This window comes from Kryptolebias marmoratus, linkage group LG17 (genome assembly GCF_001649575.2).
Source record: "Kryptolebias marmoratus isolate JLee-2015 linkage group LG17, ASM164957v2, whole genome shotgun sequence".
NCBI classification, from domain to species: domain Eukaryota; kingdom Metazoa; phylum Chordata; class Actinopteri; order Cyprinodontiformes; family Rivulidae; genus Kryptolebias; species Kryptolebias marmoratus.
The window spans coordinates 2,193,499-2,213,692 of NC_051446.1; the positions used below are offsets into that span (position 1 = coordinate 2,193,499).

The window sequence follows — 20,194 nt, forward strand, 5'->3', positions numbered from 1 at the left end:
CCTTGTCCCGCCTCTGTTAATACCTGGATTTTTTGTTAGAAGTTTGTTTTGCTGCCACGTCAGCTTTTTGTTTTCTAGTTTTGTTGTTTTATTAAATCAGTTTTTGTTTTTTGAAAAATGAGTCTGCGTCTTGAGTTCGCCACGCTCAGGCCTCGTCTTGACACCGAGGTTCACTTTCAGGGAGAGAAAGGTCCACTGAAAGCTCTCTGCATCTTCCCTTCAGGTTTCTGTGTTCCTAAAATATAAGAAACATAATACTTAAAAACAATTTAATTGAAAACAACTGGAAAAGCTTTTAGTAACTCACAGTGTATTGTAATACACAATACATCATTAATTAATAAACATATAGAAAGAACTAACAGGTAAAAACAGGTTTAACAAAGTGTGATTAACTTTAGTTTTACACATGAATCATAGACATTTCTGTTAACATGTACAGTAAAAAAACACCTCTTTGGAGGTGAGATGGGAAGTTGAAGACAGGTGGGGTCACAGCATCTCTAAGCTGGTCCTGTTAAAGTCCTCTGGTTTGAAATGTTCACTACAGAGTTGAGACTCTGTAGCAACAAAACCCTCCTCCTTACTGCAGCTCCCATTGCCTCCTTAAATCTGTGTTACTGGGAAACCTTCAAAATGTGAAGGAAAAAAAAACAGATGAGAGGAGGAGGACTAGTTCCTCCTGTTAGCATTTCATTGTTTGCCAAAAACGTTAGCTACGATGACATAATATAATAAATGGTCAAGTAACCAAAATTATTGTTTAGTCTTACTTGAGAAAAGTAATCCCACGTGATATAAAATCTGGTCATAGCTGCTCACTCTGTGTTACTCCTGTTGGCTCTTAAAGAGAGGAGAGATCTGTCCAACATGGCGGCGACGGCAGATGTGCTCCGGGACGTAATGAGGCGTCTACATATTTATGTTTGTTCAATATTGATCAATCAGGACCGGATAATGCAGTCAGACCCATCAGCCATGGAGACTTGCGTATTGTTTCGAGGATCAAACCGCTGTTAAACATGTCCTCAATCAGTGGTTCTAGCGCTGCCATAGTAACCACTATATTACCTGAACTGCTGCAGAGAGCCACTTCCGAGTCACCTAAACCCGACCAATCAAATATTAAAATAAAATTCTGTCCTCCTGCCAGTTTTTCCATTTCGGGTTTCTGATCTTAGCCTAAAAGTGAAATATGAAAAACCGTTTTTGGTGTTATAATAAAAAACATAATGCAAATTAACCAAACAATTTTTATTTAATTTTTGATTGGCTATTGAAAATGGAAAGAACAAATGGTACATTGACAAGGACAGAAAAACTCACAGAAACCCGGAAAACCTGCTAGACCTCACTCGAGATCGAAAAGATGCATGGAGTCAGAGAGTCAAAAAACACCCAAAGAGTCTGCATTAAAGCTTGAACAGAGTTTATTTACTTTAAGCGCTGAAAGGAGACGCCTTGCCAAAATAATAGGAAAACCCAAGTCGCATCTGAGCGAGATCTCTAACACATAGCAGTTTTAACATGCTGCCCCACCCAGAGATGCTACATCACACACAATGGCTCATCTTCGTCTGGACATCCGTCCAGGACCATATATGGAGTTGTTTTACTGTCTTCTGCAGTTGGGTTTCTTCGGGAGGTTTTCAGTTTTCTACTGAGCTGACTCCCCCAGTCTCTGTTATCTTGTAGCCGATACAGGCAGACACACACACCATAAACTCATATGACTTCACCAGTGCATAGTTGCAACCATCAACATGTTAATACATTTGATTCAATTTACAGGTACATTAATACATGTTTCTATCTGGCAAGAGCGTCTGTTTTACAACATGTACTCACATTTTCTGTTGCAGTTTTATTGAACTCTGAGTGTTTGCAACCAAGTGACCAGCAAGCCGTATGGCCACATTTTGAGTGGCCAGTTTTTAACCACCATGGCTTATTTTCATGTGCACAGCTAGTAAAACTAATCTAGACCATGTACATTATTTTATTGCTCACCTCTGCCCACCTTGGCCTGCTTTGAATCTATCTTGGCAGCTGCCAAGTAGATTAATTAATTTTGCACTCATTTAGGGTACCACCCATTCAGTGGAAAACAGTTACGAAATTACTGTCATTAATGTCCATATCAGTCTCATAAATTTGGAATCATGATAACGCCTAGTTTTGTAAGTTCCTTTCATCTGATAAGGACCGTGAAACCACACATGAAAATGCTAAACACTGAGGAATAATGTATTGAAATTAAACTTATTTACATTATTGAAAATTGCAACATTTATTGTGAGTTATGAATAAATAAAAATACCATCTGAATCTGACGCTTACACGCTGAGCATAATCTTAAAATTATGCTTAGCTTGTAATTAAATGTTTAACCAACTTAAAGAAGGAAAGTTGAGTAACATATAATGTGTGAAAGTTAAGCAGCGTTTGTAATAACTTTTGAGGGAGAATTTGGTTAGGAGAAATTTAACCAGAGAAAATTTAAATTAAACAACGCCAACTGGACAAGGTTCTTAAATACAACTCTTGGCACCAGTGTAATCAACTAGCTGAAGAAGCAAGCAGCGGGTCACTTTACTTTGGGATGAATGCATTTCTATGGTATTACTCTTTCTCTGGGGCTCGGTGGCCAGTTCCAAAATAGAGTGTCCCCAGTACGACAAGGCTTGCGGCAGCAGCAGAGAGAGATGCAAGTTGTTTCGTTGATGCTTGGTTCTGCAGTGAGTGATCAGTACCCAGGTGAGTGGATCGACAAAGAAAGGATACACAGAATTGAGAACTACCTGAGGATTGTGGAAGTCAGTGAACCAGGAAGGTGGTGGGTTTGTGGTTCAGAAGGTTCATTCAGATCCGATGGGCAGGGTTTTTAAAAACATTTTTTTTTTATAAATGTTCTCTTTTTTTAACAAAACAACACAGAACAAAACCTCAGTGACGCAGATTTAAAAAAAAAAGTCAAATAAATTTAGGGGGCTTACATATTTTTGTAATGTTACAGTCCAGTCTAAGAGATGATAAATGCTCGAGACAAGACGGTGGACACATGCTCCTCCATATGGTCATGGAGAGGTTTCCATATCCAAAGATATGAAGTGGACAAGGCATGTTAAAAAGTCAAGTGAAATGTGTTCCAAAATGAGCTTTTGCCATTCAGAAACAGTAAGTGATTTTTTGGAAATCCATTGCCGTAAAATATTCCTTTGCGCACAAAAGGTTAGAATATTACATAACTTACTCTTGTTTTTGTTTTTAAAATGTTTACTCTGTAGACCAAGAAGAAGAGACACTGGATCAAGATCAATGTTAATTTGGATAATTTTCCTGATTTCAACCAAAATAGATTCCCAGTATACCTGGATCTTGGACATGACCAAAGACAATGTGTGAGGCTGCCTTCATGTATTTTACATTTAGGGCACAGTGAAGAGGACCCTGGTTTAATCTTAGACACTCATTTTGGGGCCAAGTGAGCTCTATGCAGTAGTTTAAGTTGCAAAGCCCAGGAGCGAGTTCCCCCTCTCTATGTCGAGCTCCTCTCCATGCCTTAACCGTGTTAACAGAAATTGGATTGTTACAGCATTTATTTATCGTTTTCATACTTTTTTTAAAAAAAAAGCAGACTTTTAAGAGGTCGGTCATATAACAAAGCTTCTATATCCAGCCACACTGGATCGATTTCCAGATATCCACTCTCCGGCATATAATAGAAAAGAACTCACTTGATATTTTTTGAGATCTGGAAAATCTAAGCCTCCCATGTCTCTTGGAAGCTGTAGTGTTGACATTTTTATGAACATTTTTTTGCTCCAGATAAAGGAACTAAACCAGCTCTTTAATTTTTGGATCCATTTTTGAATAAACAAAATAGGGATAATTCTGATTGGGTAAAGCAAGCAAGAATGTTCATTTTAAGAAATAAAATTCTGCCTAACCAGGATATGGGAAGACAACTCCATCGTTCAAGGTCTAGCTTAATTTTGTCAAAAAATGGGATAAAGTTTTCTCTTAACATCTGATCAAAGACAGGTGTGACAAATATACCGAGATATTTAAATCCTGCAGGAGACCACTTAAAAAGGCAGCTGGAAATGTAAAGTTGTTTACCCAAAGGCATGGCCTCAGATTTAGAGAAGTTTATTTTGTACCCAGAGAATGCGCCAAACTGATTAATAAATGTGATGTCTCTGCTTACTGAAATGGCCGGCCTAAAGAGAAACAACAAAATATCATCAGTATAACAAGAAATTGTATGAGCCCACCAATCAGTGTTGATTCCGAATACAGTGGGGTCGCCACAAATTGCTTCAGCCATGGGTTCAATTGCAAGAGTGAATAATCAGGGTGAGAGGGGGCAAGCCTGCCTGTTTCCCCTGCTCACCTCAAAATTGCTAGACCTAAGCCCATTTGTAATAACTGCTGCCAAAGGGCAACTGTAGAGGACTTTGATTCAGTCGATAAAGTTAGGACCTAACTCAAACTGGTGCAGAGTATGGAACAAGTATGGCCACTCAACGAGGTCAAACGTCTTTTCCACATCTACGGAGACCACAAGACCATCCACCGCCCACTGCCAACATAACTGAATTACGTTTAATAAATGTCTGAGGTTATTGCAAGAATTGCAACCCTCAATGAAGCTTGTTTGGTCCACCTTTACTAAGAGGGGTAAAAAGTTCTCCAGATGTGATGCCAGAATTTTGGACAGTATTTTCTTTTTTTTATAACTTTATTTTTCTTAATATTTTAAAGTACAGTCAAAAATTAAAAAAAACAAACAAACATACAAACAAAAAACAAATAATATTGCACATTGGAGGGAGACTCTATATTGGATAATATATAACAAAAAGAGACCCTTTATAATCAAAATTAGTCCTGCAACTTTGATATGGCATTAGTCCATTTATCCTGACATTGCTCTTCCTGTATCTTCAATCTATGTGAAAACATCTCCGTCTCAAATAGTGAGTTTACAGTCTGTATCCATTTTTTTGTGGTAGGGGATTCGGATCGATACCATTTCCTGGTTATTAGCTTTTTGGCCACCACCAACATAATTTTAAATAGATAACAATCATTCTTAAATATATTATTATCCAGGAGACCAAGATATAAAACCAAACCAGTCTTAGGTAATGAATAACCCATTGTTGTTACAATCTTTTGTGGAATTAGACAAAACCAAGCTTTCAATTAAACAGCATTTAATCATAAGAAGAGTAGCAGTTCTGCAAATAATCTAAATGTTGTGGAATATAGGGCCTTGTATTTATTCTCCCAGGCTTTATTTTATGTTCGATTATTATATCTTTATCATTTGTGTTTATCACCATTTTATATTTAGTCACCATTTTAAAACCTTTAACAAGTAGTTGTTTAGTTTATCTGGAAAGAGAGGTATGTGTTAGAAGCCCTGGATTTGAGCCACGGTGCCAGGCATGAAGGGGGAAGAAGTTGCCCTTTGACCTCCAGAGAAGAGGGACATCCTCTGAAGGAGGGGAGGGGACCTAAGCATTAAAACCAGAGAACATCATTTGTTTCCTCAGACAGTCTTTGGGGCACTTTGCTGACACTTTGAGGTGATGTGTTTTCCCACATTTTATTTGAAGATTGTCTCCCAAATGCAAGATGGGATTTATCTTTGTAATAACCAGTGTTTTCTCTTTGCTTTTGGTAAAATAAATATTTAAATTTAAGGTATTGTCTCCTTCCGGTCTCTTTCCATCAACCAACTTGGGTGAGGTGAAGGAGGAGGAATGCAGGTGAAAATCCTTACCTCAACACTTTTTATGTATGTTGTCCCAGAACTGTGCAATTCTGTGACAAGACCAAAAAATATATGTGTGGTTAACATTAAGTGCCCCACAATCTTTCCAAGACGATTGAGCTCTAGCTTTGAATTTACTAATAATTTTTGATGTTACAAAAAAATCTAATTATATTCTTCCAACAGTAGTCTCTCCAAATTCTGGAAGAGGATATTGTAATTTGGGTCTTCCAGATGTTCAACCAATCGTTTTCTGTTAACATAATTCCCAATTCCTTTTCCCTTTTTGTGTTAATATCCAATGTATTAGTACCTCTATTGTCTAACAGATATTTATGGAGTAAAGATACTGTTCTGTGCTTTTTACCCTTATAGGCCTCAATCAACATTTTGACTATCCCATTTTCATTTATATCTATTTTATGTTTGATCTCTTTATTAAAAAAATCCTCTAATTGTAAATATCTAAAATGATCTCGAGTTCTTAAATCAAACTCTTGCTGGAGTTCCTGAAAACTTTTAAAGTGTCCATCTTTATGGATTACACATAATGCTGTTAAACCTTTCCCTAGCCATTGTTTAAATTGAGGATCTTGAGTAAAATATTTATTGTAAGCTGGCCACTGTATCAAACATAATTGTCTGTCTAATTTACATTTTTGAATTATATGTAACCATTTACGCAGTGTGAAACTAGTAACAGTATTAACATTCTTAAGTGTTTTCTTAATAGTCTCAGTATCTCCAATAATACTCCGCAGTTCTCTTCCATGTAGATAGGTAGGTAGGTAGGTACATTTATTTATATAGCACTTTTCAGCACAAGGCGACTCAAAGTGCTTTACAACACAAGAACAAAATTACAGACAAAGTTACAGAACATGATAATGCAGTAATTAAACACAATGAAACACAAAAACTAAACAAGATAAACTAAACTAAGTGTACAGTTTGGATAAGTAATCTAAAACATGAGAATGCTAAGCTAATGATACCGAGCTTCCTAAATGGTACCAGACCCCCTATACGGCAGACATAACAATTACTAACTAAGGTCTAAACATAACTAAACTAAGGTACTAACATTACCAAGGCCCGCTAAACAGCCAACGTGAGAGATGCCAAGATAAACTAAACATGACTAAACTAAACTAAGGTACGAACTGTAACTAACAGTACCAAGGCCCTCTGAACAGCCAACATAAGAATTTCTAATATATATAGATAATCTAAATAAGGAACAACAGAAAGAAGGGAAAAAAAAGAAAAAAAGGCAAGTATGAGAATGTGTGTGTGTGTGTTTCCAGACACGGTAGAAAGCGGTGTAATGCATTGGTGTGTGCGTGTGTGTGTGTGTTTGCAGGAAAGTCCATGAATGTTCACAGGCAACGGAGGGGGGGAAAAGCTTCTGTTGACATAAATTCCATAGAGACTTGATAAGACTTTGGCTTTCACATTGGGAAGCCAAATGTAGATAATAACAGAGTTGTTTTGGAACAGGCTGACTTTGTTTTGAGTCTGCCTTGCTGGTACATTCTCGAATCCAAATAGACGAATTTCAGGTCCAATCTGTTGTTCCGAAACGAGCAGCTTCTCCAAGATTTTAACCTTTTCCATATTCTGAGTCCAGAAATTGCACGAGGAGACAGAGACAAGAATACGTCCGCCTTCCACCAGGGAAAAAAAATAAAAAATTTAAACTTTGTTCTATATTTTTCCATTTCGCTTCATAATTTTTAGCACTTATATTTAATATGGGACTTTGGGCAGCATGATAATATTCTTTAAAATCAGGTAATGCCATACCTCCTTTCTCTTTTCCTAATTGTAATATTTCAAATTTAATTCTAGGTTTTTTACTGTTCCATATGAATCTAGATATAATCTGATTCCATGTTTTGAACTGTTTGTCCGGAATCTCTATAGGTAATGCTAAGAAAAGATACAGAAACCTTAGTAGTACATTCATTTTTATAGTCTCAATTCTGGATGTAGTGGCACTCTGCGTCCCAATAGTTCGTTGTACCACCTTTGCAGTTTGTCTAACAACCAATATTTGAATCACTCGACTGAAACCAAGTCTTCTTTTATGATGTTTACTTAAGGAATTCAAAAAAGTACACTTACAAAAAAAAATAAAAGGCTCGGTACAGATCGGTCAAAAAATTGTGCTGCTTCCACCGTATCCAACTGCAATCTGAACTCAAACGTGCATACGGCCAATATTAATGTTACGCATTACGTAGTGGAAGCCAAATTACTTTTCACAATAAAAGCATCCTTTTACATTAACTAAGTTATACATTCTAGAAAATATACTCATCATGAATTTCTCAAAATTAAATTAAGCATATTTATACATTTTTAATCTAAATTATTATTCTATATGAACTCCCCATTAACTGGCTCTTACATTACCCGGCCCCTAATTGGTTAGGTTGGAAAACTAAGCAATTATAAACTTAAAACATCAAGAGCCAAAATCCTTAAACAAAAGAATGTCCACACATTAACTTGTCTTCTTCATTAGTCCTCTAGCGTAGCTCCCTGAAGCAGGCATAGCTTGTTCACTGGTCGCTCCAGCGTGCTGGTATTGGTCTTCAACTTTACTCTTCTCACTGTTCCATTTGAGTCTGGCAGTGTTTCAACTACTCTTCCCATGACCCAGGAGTTGCGGGGGGAGGAATTGTCCACCAAAAGCACTACATCGCCTGCCATGAAGTTTCTTCTGGGCGTCAGCCATTTCTGCCGCTCCTGAAGAAGTGGAAGATACTCGCGTGTCCAACGAGCCCAGAATAAGTCTGCGAGATATTGGACTTGCTTCCACCTTCTTTTGGTATAGATGTCATCTTTGCTGAAGACACCTGGAGGCAGGTTTGGTTGAGCCTTCAGAAGTAGCAAATGGTTCGGGGTTAAAGGCTCAATATCATTGGCATCGTCTGAAACACTTGTGAGCGGCCTGCCATTGATTATACTCTCGACTTCACACATTACTGTATGTAGACCGTCGTCATTCACTGACTGATCTTTCAGTAGGGAATTGAGGATTCTTCGTGCAGTGCGGATTTGCCTCTCCCAAACCCCACCTTGATGAGAGGCAGCTGGGCTGTTGAATATCCACTTTATCCCCTTTGGTTGTAGGATTCTCTCAATCCTTTCATTATCCAATTGTTGGATGGCTTCCCTTAGCTCTCGTTCTGCCGCCACAAAATTTGTGCCATTGTCTGACCTCATGGTGGTAACTTGACCTCTCCTACATACAAAACGGCGGATGGCATTTATGCAGGAGTCCGTATCTAGGCTGTCAGCAATTTCAATGTGCACAGCTCGGAGAGTGAGACATGTAAACATTACCCCATATCTCTTGACAGTACCCCGGCCCCGTTTAACCTCAAACGGGCCGAAGTAATCAACACCAGTGTTCGTGAAAGGAGGTTGGTCTGGAAGAAGGCGATCTTCAGGTAAGCTTGCCATCTTTTGCTCACCAACCTTGCCAGTCATCCGACGGCACACCACGCATTGACCAATGATTTTCCTGATTGCGGAATTGGCTTGTGGAATCCAATATTTCTTTCTTATTTGTGCCAACACATAATTGCGTCCACAGTGGCCTGTTCTTTGATGTACGTCTCTCAAGATCAAAGTGGCAACTTTGCTATGTTTAGAAAGAATCACTGGGTGTTTGGCACTTTCTGGCATAGCAGACTTGTTAAGTCTTCCACCTACTCTTAAGGTGTCATCTTGAAGGATCGGGTCAAGTTTATACAGCACACTGTTGCGGCTGAGTTGGCTTCCATTTCTCAGGACCTTGATTTCTTCCTCAAAGTGTTGTCTTTGACTGAACTGTATTATTTCTGTTTCAGCAGCGTCCAGATCATCCAAGGTGAGTATTGTCTTTTTAGTTTGAAATTTCTTCATATGTTGTTCTAACCTTTTTCTTTGTTTTTCAGGGTCAAGTTCAGTCTGGCTGATTGTTCTTAATGCCTCTTTGCGTTCTTCTTTATGCTCCCTCAAAGCATCCTTTACCTTTACAATCCAAGCCACTGATCGTTTCAGTTTGTTCCAATCCGAGTGATAGGTAAGTAGCTGGTTCATTGGTGCCATACCTTCTTCAACTTTGACCATGTGAACAGCGACTGTATTCTTGACCTCCGGGTCATCTTCTAGACTTTCCTTCTTTCGCACAGGCTGTTCTGGCCAATCCTTTTCATTCAGCAGAAAGTCTGGTCCACTTAACCACATTCCTCCTTCGACCAAGCTCTTTGCCTTCAGGCCTCTGCTGGCTTGATCTGCAGGATTCTCATTTGTTCTGACATACATCCATTGTGAGGGCTTGGTTGCTTCTCGGATCATTGAAACTCTGTTAGCAACAAACGTTTTAAAACGTGCCGTGTCACTGTCGATGTATCTAAGCACCGTAATGCTGTCTGTCCAGAAGACAGATTGTTGCAGTAGTATTTGCAATTCTTCGTGCAACATCTTGTCGACCTTTACTGCTACAACCGCCGCGGTCAACTCAAGCCTAGGGATTGTGACTTTCTTCAGTGGGGACACTCTTGCTTTTCCCATAAGGAAAGCACAGTGTTTCTCGCCATGTTCATTCTCCAGCAGTAGATAAGACACAGTGCCGTAGGCGTATTCTGAGGCATCCGAAAAATGATGCAACTGCGCTGAAGTAGTGCATCCGAAGTTGATGGGTTTCAAACATCTACTCACATGGAAATTGGAGAGGTAGGTGACATCTTCAAGCCATCTGCTCCACTCTTCATCATGCTTTCCATCCAGTTTTTCATCCCAGTCGAGATGTTCCTTACAGAGATTTTTCAACAAAAGTTTAGCAGGCAAAATAACCGGCGACAGAAAGCCAAGAGGATCGTAGATGGAGTTGACGATTGACAAGATACCTCTTCTGGTCACTGGCTTGTTTTGCAGCTCTATTTTGTACAGGAAGGTATCCGATTCTGTGTCCCACTGCACACCAAGTGTTCTTTCCACTGGTAAAGTGTCGTGTCGTAAATCCAGGTCACTGACTTCAGTGGCTCTGTGCTCTGCAGGGATTGACGTTAGCACCTTTCTGCTGTTGCTCATCCATTTTGTTAAGGTAAACCCTCCTCTGCTACACAAAGCTTGAAGTTCCTTGACCAGTCTCACTGCATCGTTTTCTGTAGCTACACTTTTCAGGCAGTCGTCTACATAGAAATGGCGCAGGACTGTCTGAACTGCGTCTGGAGATACAGTGTCCTTGTGATCCTCCGCAGTTCTTCTCAGTGCATATGAGGCCACACTTGGAGAAGAAGTGGCTCCAAAAAGATGCACTGCCATTCGGAATTCCTCCACTGGCTCATCTAATCTGCCGTTGGGCCACCAAAGAAAGCGGAGTAAGTCTGCATCTTGTTCTGGCACATTAACTTGGTAGAACATTGACTCAATGTCTGCCATTATTGCTACAGGCTCCTCCCGGAATCTGAGGAGAACACCAACCAATGTGTTGGTAAGATCGGGCCCCTGGAGCAACTCACTATTCAGACACCGATCCTGGTAGGAGGATGTGCAGTCAAATACCACCCGAAGCTTCTTCTTTTTCGGGTGATAGACTCCATGGTGCGGTATATAGAACACCCTGTTGTCCTCTCGGGTCAGTTGGTTTGTTGGAACCCGGACTGCGTAGCCCTTGGTAATGATTGTTTCCATGAAGTTCTTGTAATCTTCAAAGAACTCAGGACTCTTCCTGAACTTCCTTTCCAAAGACGCAATGCGTTGCTCCGCCACACTACGATTGTTAGGCATCTGGAGCTTCTCATTACGGAGTGGCAATCCGACACAGTAATGCCCATTCTTAAAAACTGTTGTCTTTTCCACATACTGCAAAAAAGCTTTGTCTTCTTGAGACAGCTCTTCCTTGTCCTCATAATTGCGTTCCGGGAAGTCAGTGTTGTACTGTTGGATCAACAGATTCTCTATCTCCACCAATGAGATTCTGTTCACGAATGAGTGAGGTGTTTCACTCTCCACTTCATTTCTCCTTACAGGTCCACTCACAACCCAGCCTATGGTTGTCTTGATGGCATAAGGACCTCCATCCTGGCCGTTAATGATGCGCCAGGGCTTCATCGCTTTTGAACAGTTTGCTCCAATAAGTAGGCCTACATCAGCTTTTAACTCTGGCAAGTTCACTTCACTTAGGTAAGGCCACTGTTGGATATCAGACTGCTTGGGTATGTTTCCGGCATGAACAGGTATGCTGCTGTGAGTAAAAACCTTGGGCAACTCTACGTACATACTGTCCTCCAGCCCACACACTTTGAGCTCTGATAGAACCAGACTATCCATAAGCTTCTGGTTTTCTGGTGCATCTTGACCCATGGTGCTGAGACGTATTTTGGTTGGTTTCCCTTGCACATTCAATTTCTTTTGCAGGTCTTCCGTGCAGAATGTTGCCGTGCTTCCCGGGTCTAGAAAGGCGTACGTTTCTACATACTGTTCACTGTTTTTCGACTTGACTTTCACCGGTACTATCCACAGCACACAATCAGCTTCTCCGGCCCCTGTGAGGGCGCAAGACTCCTGTGTGATGGGAACCTCAGCAACTAGCAACTCTTCACCAGTAACGCCATCATTCTTTCTTAATGAGGCGGAACTGCAATCTTTTTCTTTGTGCAGAATATCAGGGTGCTTAAATCCACATTCCTTGCACTCCATTTTTCGTTTACAGGTTTTACTGAGATGTCCAGGGATCAAGCAACCAAAACATAGACCCTTTGATTTTAGGAATTCCACTCGTTCTTGATGAGACTGGCCTTTGATCTTACTGCATGAAGCAAGAGCATGTGACTGCTGACAGTACAGACAGGGTTTATCAAAGGCGTTCACCGCTTTTCCATTGCTCGCAGGCTTGACCTTGGCAGTTCTTTCTTGAGGCTCTTTGGATTCAGGAACTACATTGGTTGCAAAACTGCTTCCACGAAACTCCTTTTTCACCGCTTGCTTTCCCTTTTGGTTCATCTTAGCAGCTATGGGTGAGCGACTATCTGATATGTCACCAAAGAGAGGATCAATTGCTATTTTAGCTTGGCGGTCTATGAAGTTCACCAAATCAGTAAATCTGGCCCTGTGACCACGTTGTTCTTTGAGGTTGAAAGCTTCTGTTCGCCAACGTTCTTTCATTTTGTAGGGCAGTTTGGATATCAATGCGCGCAGATTGGTAGGATTATCCATCTCTTCCAAGAACTCAATATCTTCCATAGAGTTACGACATCCTATCAGGAACATTGCGTAAGCATTTAATGCCTTCCCATCCTCTGCTTTCACTTGTGGCCATTTGAGAGCTTTCTCCACGTACGCACTGGCGATCCGAAGCTCATCTCCATAATGCTTATGCAGAAGTCGCTTGGCTTCTTTGTAGCCCTTGCATGGTGTCATGTGAGCGCAACTACGAACGAGCTCTTGCGGCTCACCATCTGTGAACTGTTCCAAGAAATATAGTTTATCTTGGTCATTGTCTGTTTTCTGCTCTATGGCATGTTCAAATGCTCTCATGAAAGACTTGAACTGCAGCGCATCACCTTTGAACACAGAAATGTCCTTTGTTGGTAGCTGCGAAAGCTGTTGTTGCTTTACTAACAATTCAGTTATTGCGTTCTGCTTCTGCATGACTGACACAATATCATTCCCTGTTTGTGTTCTAGAAGTTTGGTTTGAAACTGGCGATGCTAGGTGTGGTATTTGTGTACGCTGCACTTGTCTTGGTGCATGAACATTCATTGTAGCATGTTGCGGTAGCGACATGCTAACTCTTTCCTTTTTTATGTTTCCACTTATTGATTTTTGCACTGACACGTGACTACCTCTGTCATCTTCCAACGTTTCATACTCTTTAAGCACTTGTATTCTTGCTTGGCTTTCAGCTAATGCCGTCTCCAGTTCTAATTCTTCCTTTTCAGCTTTAATTCTAATTTCTTGGAATTGAAGCTCCTGTTTTTTCCTCAACGCTTCTTGTCGTTTCGTTAGAGCGGCATGCTCTGCTTCCTGACGGGCACGCGCGGACGATACACGTGAGGTGCTGGAAATGTTACTTACATGAGAGTGTGCTTTAGCAACATTACTGAACCCTATCTGTGAAACACTGTCACTAGGCAAAACAGTATCTTCTTCATCTATTAGGTTTTCCCCCTCTGTGGAATCATGCACTCCTGTCAGCCATCTTTTAGTTTCTTTCATGAAGCCTGTTATCTGATCCATTTTAGGTTCGTACCAATTATTTTGGTCGTGAAATTTGTCCTCTTCAGACAACAGATTGTAAACTTCCATATTGAGCCTATTAAACTCGTTTAGAGACTGTGCAAAATCACCCTCCATCTTACGCTGAACACTTTCCACATTTTGAGCATCACACTTCAATGTCTCTATCTCTTTAATTTGGCTGGTTAGAGTGGCTAACGTTCGTCTTCTTAATGCTATGAACCGTTGTATTCTCTCCTCAGCGCCCTTCTCAGTTAGCTTGCGCTCTCTCCTCTGTTCCAATTTATCCTCACCACGCGTGTCAGCATTTCCGTCAGCCATCTTATAATCGCGGAGTTAATGTGCAGTAAGCAGGCACAAAGTTTAAAGCACGTACTTCAAAGTTGCCTTTCTTGTCTAACTGAGTGCAAACAAACTGTTCATATATCACAAAAGCTCCACATTGACCGAATCCGTTACTGACATGCACACGTGTCTCGGACAATTAACTGCATTCAGTGGAATTTTACGACAGGCTTTAGCTTCAATTTTCGTCAGCGCTCCTTCATCCATCCGTATATTGTCTTTTCTTTACAATATTCAAAGATAAAGAAGCCTTTTCGTTACCTTTTCTTGGAGAATCATTCAAAAGGTTACCCGTTTCAGTCTCTTTTTTCTCTCTGCGAGGCGCTTTTCTCATCAGCCGCGTTGTCCAGGCAAAAGGAAAGGCGCTCCATTAGCAATTTTTTGACTTTATATAGTGGCACTCTGCGTCCCAATAGTTCGTTGTACCACCTTTGCAGTTTGTCTAACAACCAATATTTGAATCACTCGACTGAAACCAAGTCTTCTTTTATGATGTTTACTTAAGGAATTCAAAAAAGTACACTTACAAAAAAAAAATGAAAGGCTCGGTACAGATCGGTCAAAAAATTGTGCTGCTTCCACCGTATCCAACTGCAATCTGAACTCAAACGTGCATACGGCCAATATTAATGTTACGCATTACGTAGTGGAAGCCAAATTACTTTTCACAATAAAAGCATCCTTTTACATTAACTAAGTTATACATTCTAGAAAATATACTCATCATGAATTTCTCAAAATTAAATTAAGCATATTTATACATTTTTAATCTAAATTATTATTCTATATGAACTCCCCATTAACTGGCTCTTACACTGGAACTAAAGTTTAGAGTCAGCACATCCCACCTTCTAATATCATTCCTAATTTCTTGGTCCGCACTAATAAAGTTAGCCTTATATAAATCATCCATATTTTTTGTTAATTTTATACCCAAGTATGTCATCTTTTTAGAATACCATTTCAAATTATAATTTCCACGTATCGTTTCAGATGGTGTATAATTGAACGTCAAAACCTGTCTTTTTCAAGTTTAATTTATATCCTGAGTAGAAGCCAAACATCTCTAATTGATTGATCAGACAAGGCAGTGAATTTTCAAGGTCTGATAAATAACAAATTACATCATCAGCAAATAAACCAATTATATGGGACTCTTTATGTATATCAATACCCTTAAGATCTTTGTGTTGCCTTATAAATTGCAAATAATATTGGTGATAACAGTATTTTCAGATCTGCATTAAGTAATGAAATGGGTCTATAAGACCCACAATTTTCTGAAGGTTTGGATTTTTTAGGAATTAAGGATATATCATTTATCATGGAAAAATAGGGCTTTAATATGACAACAGTGGGTAGGGTTAAATCGGGTAGGTTTAGAAATTTTGGTGTCTCAAGAATTTTGTCTCCCATAGTTCATAATTTTTTTCCATCCCCATCAAAAACTAGTCTTGAGCAACGGCTGCTAGATTCAGCAGCACATCTGCTGCTGATGGTACTAAGCTATCATGCTACTCTTTGACTAAACCATGTTGCATTGCACACTTTTTTTATTAGTAGCAAATTATATCTTATCAAGGTATATCAATTATTGGTCTTTGTTTGCTGAAATCGCAGTCAAAGTGTGATCAGGATACCTGCAACTTTGGCATACTGAAATGACTGTGAACCTAGTTTAAAATTCAACATGTCTTGTTGACAGTTGTGAAGCTGCATAACCTCAATGCCAGATTTGGTTTCAGTGTTGTGGAATGAACATCCATCCACATATACTCCTCAAGGTCCAGCTCCACAAGGACCACTAGGTTGGTCAGTATGGGCCTAGTGAAAATCCCTAATGAGCGAGTTGTCAATAATGTGCCATAAAGGGACCCAAAACCACTTCTTTGGACTGTAGCACTCCCAGTCAACCAAGAAGTGTAGACCACGACCCCACGTTCAAGACCGGAGGAGACATCTAACAGTTTAGGCCGGGCTGCCATGGATGAACCGGATGGATGGTGGAGGCTGGAGAAGGCTACAAATGTGACATGGACACATGGAATGTGGGATGGACTCTTAGAGTTCTGTGAAAGGCAGACCCAGACAGCCACAGAGTTGATGATCTTTGAGATGGAAAATGGTCCAATGAAACGGGGCGCCAACTTGCAGTTCTCAATCCAGAGAGAAAGGTTTTTGGTGGACAGCCATACTCTCTGTCCAGCATGATAGGCACGTGTGGGAGTTTATCATTTGTTGGCTGATCTGGAATACACAGCAGATGTTTTGAGAAGTGCCCTGCAGGCCTGATTCCATACCTTTTGGCATGGGCGAGCTGCAGCATGGGCTGAGGAAACCATGGATGTTTATTTTCCGAGGGTGAAAAATGGGGGCTGGAATCTGTAAACCGCATAAAATGGAGACCTGTGACACAGGAAGGGATAGAGTTTAGAGTGTATTTGACCCACAGTATCAGGTTTTCATAAATTGTCAAAGGTGAGCAACTCGGCAACAGACAGACACAGGAGACGGAGAATAAGGTAAGTTGCTTCATTTACAGTGCGGGTTGGGGGGGGTGGATCTGGAAAGGAAGGTCTAAGGTGAGTATACTGTTGTTAGCGAGAATACTGTTGTCAGAATATTGACCGGGAAATTGCTCTTACGGGAAAGTGAGTAAGACTCAGCATGAAGGAGAGGTTAGGGGTTCCGGTGATAAGTATTTACAGGTGGATTGTTCCCAGGTAGGTTGGTTCCTGACAGAGGCAGACAGGCTTCAGTGCGGATTGGATTGGGTGAGTGGCTCTCGGATAAGTCCTTAGGAAGACGGCTGAGGAAGATCATTCACAGGAAGCTCCAGGAGGCAGACACTCAAACGTAAGTGATGCTTCAGCGCCAATCTGATCCTCCAAACAGCCTTAAGAACCCTGAGGGCTGATGATCCAAATCCGCTGCAGCTGGCAAAGATTAAGCTGCTGACCAATCAGGAACACAGGAGAGCAAAACAGGAAGCAACATGGCAGAATGCCACACACGGCAGGTTCATCCAGAGCTGTGCCTCCACCTCCTGGTTGATGTACCCCGGGGACCCCGGTCAGAGATGTTGTCAGAGAAAACACCATGCAATCTAAAAACTTTGTGGGATAGTACCTCTGCAAGCTCCTTGTAGGTTAATAGCTTGGTAAGGGGAACCAGGTGAGTCATTTTGGATAAACAATAGTAAGTAATACAGAGAAGTTATTGGAAGTGGCCAGACCTGTGATGAAATCCATAGATATGTGAGACCAGGGACGTTGGGGTATGGGTAGAGGCCGCAGATACCCAGCGGCGTGTTGCCATAAGGGTTTGGCCTGACAACAGGTCTGACGGGAGAAAACAAACTCCCTGATGTCCTTGAGATTAGTCTTCCACCAGAATCGACTGTGGATAAGTGTCAAAGTCTTGGACACCCCTGGGTGACAAAACAACTTGGATACATGATATAACTTGAGTACCTCAGGGATGAGATGATCTGGGATGAAACAATGATCCTTGGGGCAGTTCAGCAGGACCTGTTGTCATTGGTTGGCATCCATAATCCTTCTCTCCCTTTCCAGACAAGTTATCACCAAATGGATAGTCCTGGGTAAGATGTAAACCTCCTTAGAATCCTGATTGGTATCTGATGTCTCATGAAGCTATGAGAGGGCATCTGGTTTGGTGTTCTTGGATCCAGGTCTGTAAGAAAGTGTGTAATTGAAATGTGAGAAGAAAAGAGCCCACTTGGCCTGCCCGGGGTTGAGTCTTTTAGCTGACTTGAGGTATTGCAGGTTCTTGTGGTCTGTCCAAACCAAAAAGGGCTCCTTAGCTCCCTCCAGCCAAAGCCTCCACTCCTCAAGTGCCAGTTTGACTGCAAGTAACTTATGGTCTCTGACATCATAATTCCTGGAACTCTGGAAAATAATGCACATGGGGAATTTTGCTATCTGAATATCTTTGACTGCATATAGCACATACCCCAGAGTCAGAAGCATCAACTTTCACAATAAACTGTAGATTGAGATCCAGAGAATAGAGAATGGGAGCTGAGGTAAAGAGAGTCTTGAAGCGGTTGAATGCTTGTGTGTCTCACTTAAGCCGGATTTTAATAGATGTTAAGGCATGGAAAGGGGAGGCGACTGCACTATAGTTCCTGATAAATCTTCTATAAAGATTGGCGAAACCCATAAATCTTTGTAGTTACTTATGATCTTGTGGAACAGGCCAATTTTTAACTGAAGCTACTTTGCAGGGTTCCATAGCGATTTGGCTGGGGCTGATGATGAAATCAAGCAAAGAGGTAGTGAAATCAGGAAATTCACACTTCTCAGCCTTGATGAATAATTTGTTCTGGAGAAGGCAAAACATAACTGACTTGACATGAGTTTGGTGCATGGGAAGATCCTTGGAAAAGATAAGGATGTCATCCATTGTAGATAAAAACATAATGACCCACCATATCTCTGAGGACATCATTAACCAGGGCCTGGAAGATGGCGGGAACATTGGTTAACCCGAAAGGCATGAGTATTATAGTATGAGTATTGAAAGCTGTTTTCCATTTGTCTCCCTACTTAATAGGGTCGATGATAATGCTAAGATGATAAACATTTGTTAGATCGAGCTTAGTGAAAATGGTGGACCCTTGAATGCATTGAAAAGCTGAGTTCATGAGAGAGCGAGGATACCAGTTCTTAATGGTGATTTTGCTTAATCCCCTGTATTCAATACATCTTTCTTACCCACAAAGAAAAAAACTGCTCCGGTGGGGGATGATAAAGGGCAAATTATGTCAGTCTTTAGGGTGTCGTCAATGTAGTCCTTCATGGTCTGTTCCTTGGGAATTGATAAAGAGTACAATCTGCCTCTGCGGGAAAAGTGCCAGGTATCAGGGTTTGGCTTTGTCAAAGGTGAGCAGACAGAAGACGACAACAGACTCAGGATAAGGTAAGTGACGGTTTTTATAGTGTTAGTGAACTTATATACAGAGTTGTGAACTCTCCAAGCAGGATTCTGAAACAGGTGAGGTAAGTGGTGACTTGATTTGAATCCAAGGTTTTATGGAAGAACAGATGACGTGTTATTGTGATTGTTTCTTACAGATTGACGTGGATCCAGGAAGGAGGAGAAGAAGGTCCATGTCATAGTTTTGGTGTTTTGTTTTATTGTTTTGCTTTGTTTGTCTTTTGATTTGGTTGTCTTTTAGGTTTTCTGTGTTCATGTCTGGTCACTGTTCACCTCCTCAGTGTTTTTCCATTCATGCCTGCCACGCCCACCTCACCTGCTCCTCGTCTAGTCCACAGCTGCACCCAATAATCACCTCTCCCTTAGTCTTTTAATACCGGTCTCAGTTCACCACTCTTCACTCGGTCATTCCTCTCGTTACCTCGCTCCATGCTACGTTTGTTTTTGCTTTGCCTCGCCTTGTTTGGATTTTGTATTTAGTTTCCTTTTGCTGCCACGCCAGCACTTTGTTTTTGTAAGTTTTTACTTTAATAAATTTATTTTCATTTAGAGATGACTAGTCTGTGTTTATGGTTGCCAACAATGGGGTTCACAGATCAGTCTCCTGGATTATCTGGTGAAGGAAATGGCCATCAATGGCCAACACCTCCTGTCTCCTGGGTCTAGGTCAGAGCTTGCGATTCAAAGACCTGACATAAATGTCCATAAATTCGGATTCAGACCCTGAGTCCACAAAGACGGTAGGTAGGTAGGTAGGTACATTTATTTATATAGCACTTTTCAGCACAAGGCGACTCAAAGTGCTTTACAACACAAGAACAAAATTACAGACAGAGTTACAGAGCATGACAAGATAACTAAGCT

General features: G+C 40.8%; 1 protein-coding gene and 1 long non-coding RNA gene across 6 annotated transcripts in view; both read right to left on the reverse strand.

Moving 5' to 3' along the window:
- LOC108247458 (ankyrin repeat and SOCS box protein 15) overlaps positions 1–20,194 on the reverse strand; it is an 85,945-nt gene that overhangs the window by 14,550 nt on the left and 51,201 nt on the right. The gene's annotated exons all lie outside the window — the stretch shown is intronic.
- On the reverse strand, positions 36–508 carry LOC119617874. Its single transcript, XR_005234313.1, has 2 exons — positions 454–508; positions 36–235 (listed from the first exon to the last, which is right to left on the reverse strand). It is a non-coding gene; the product is annotated as an uncharacterized LOC119617874 (long non-coding RNA).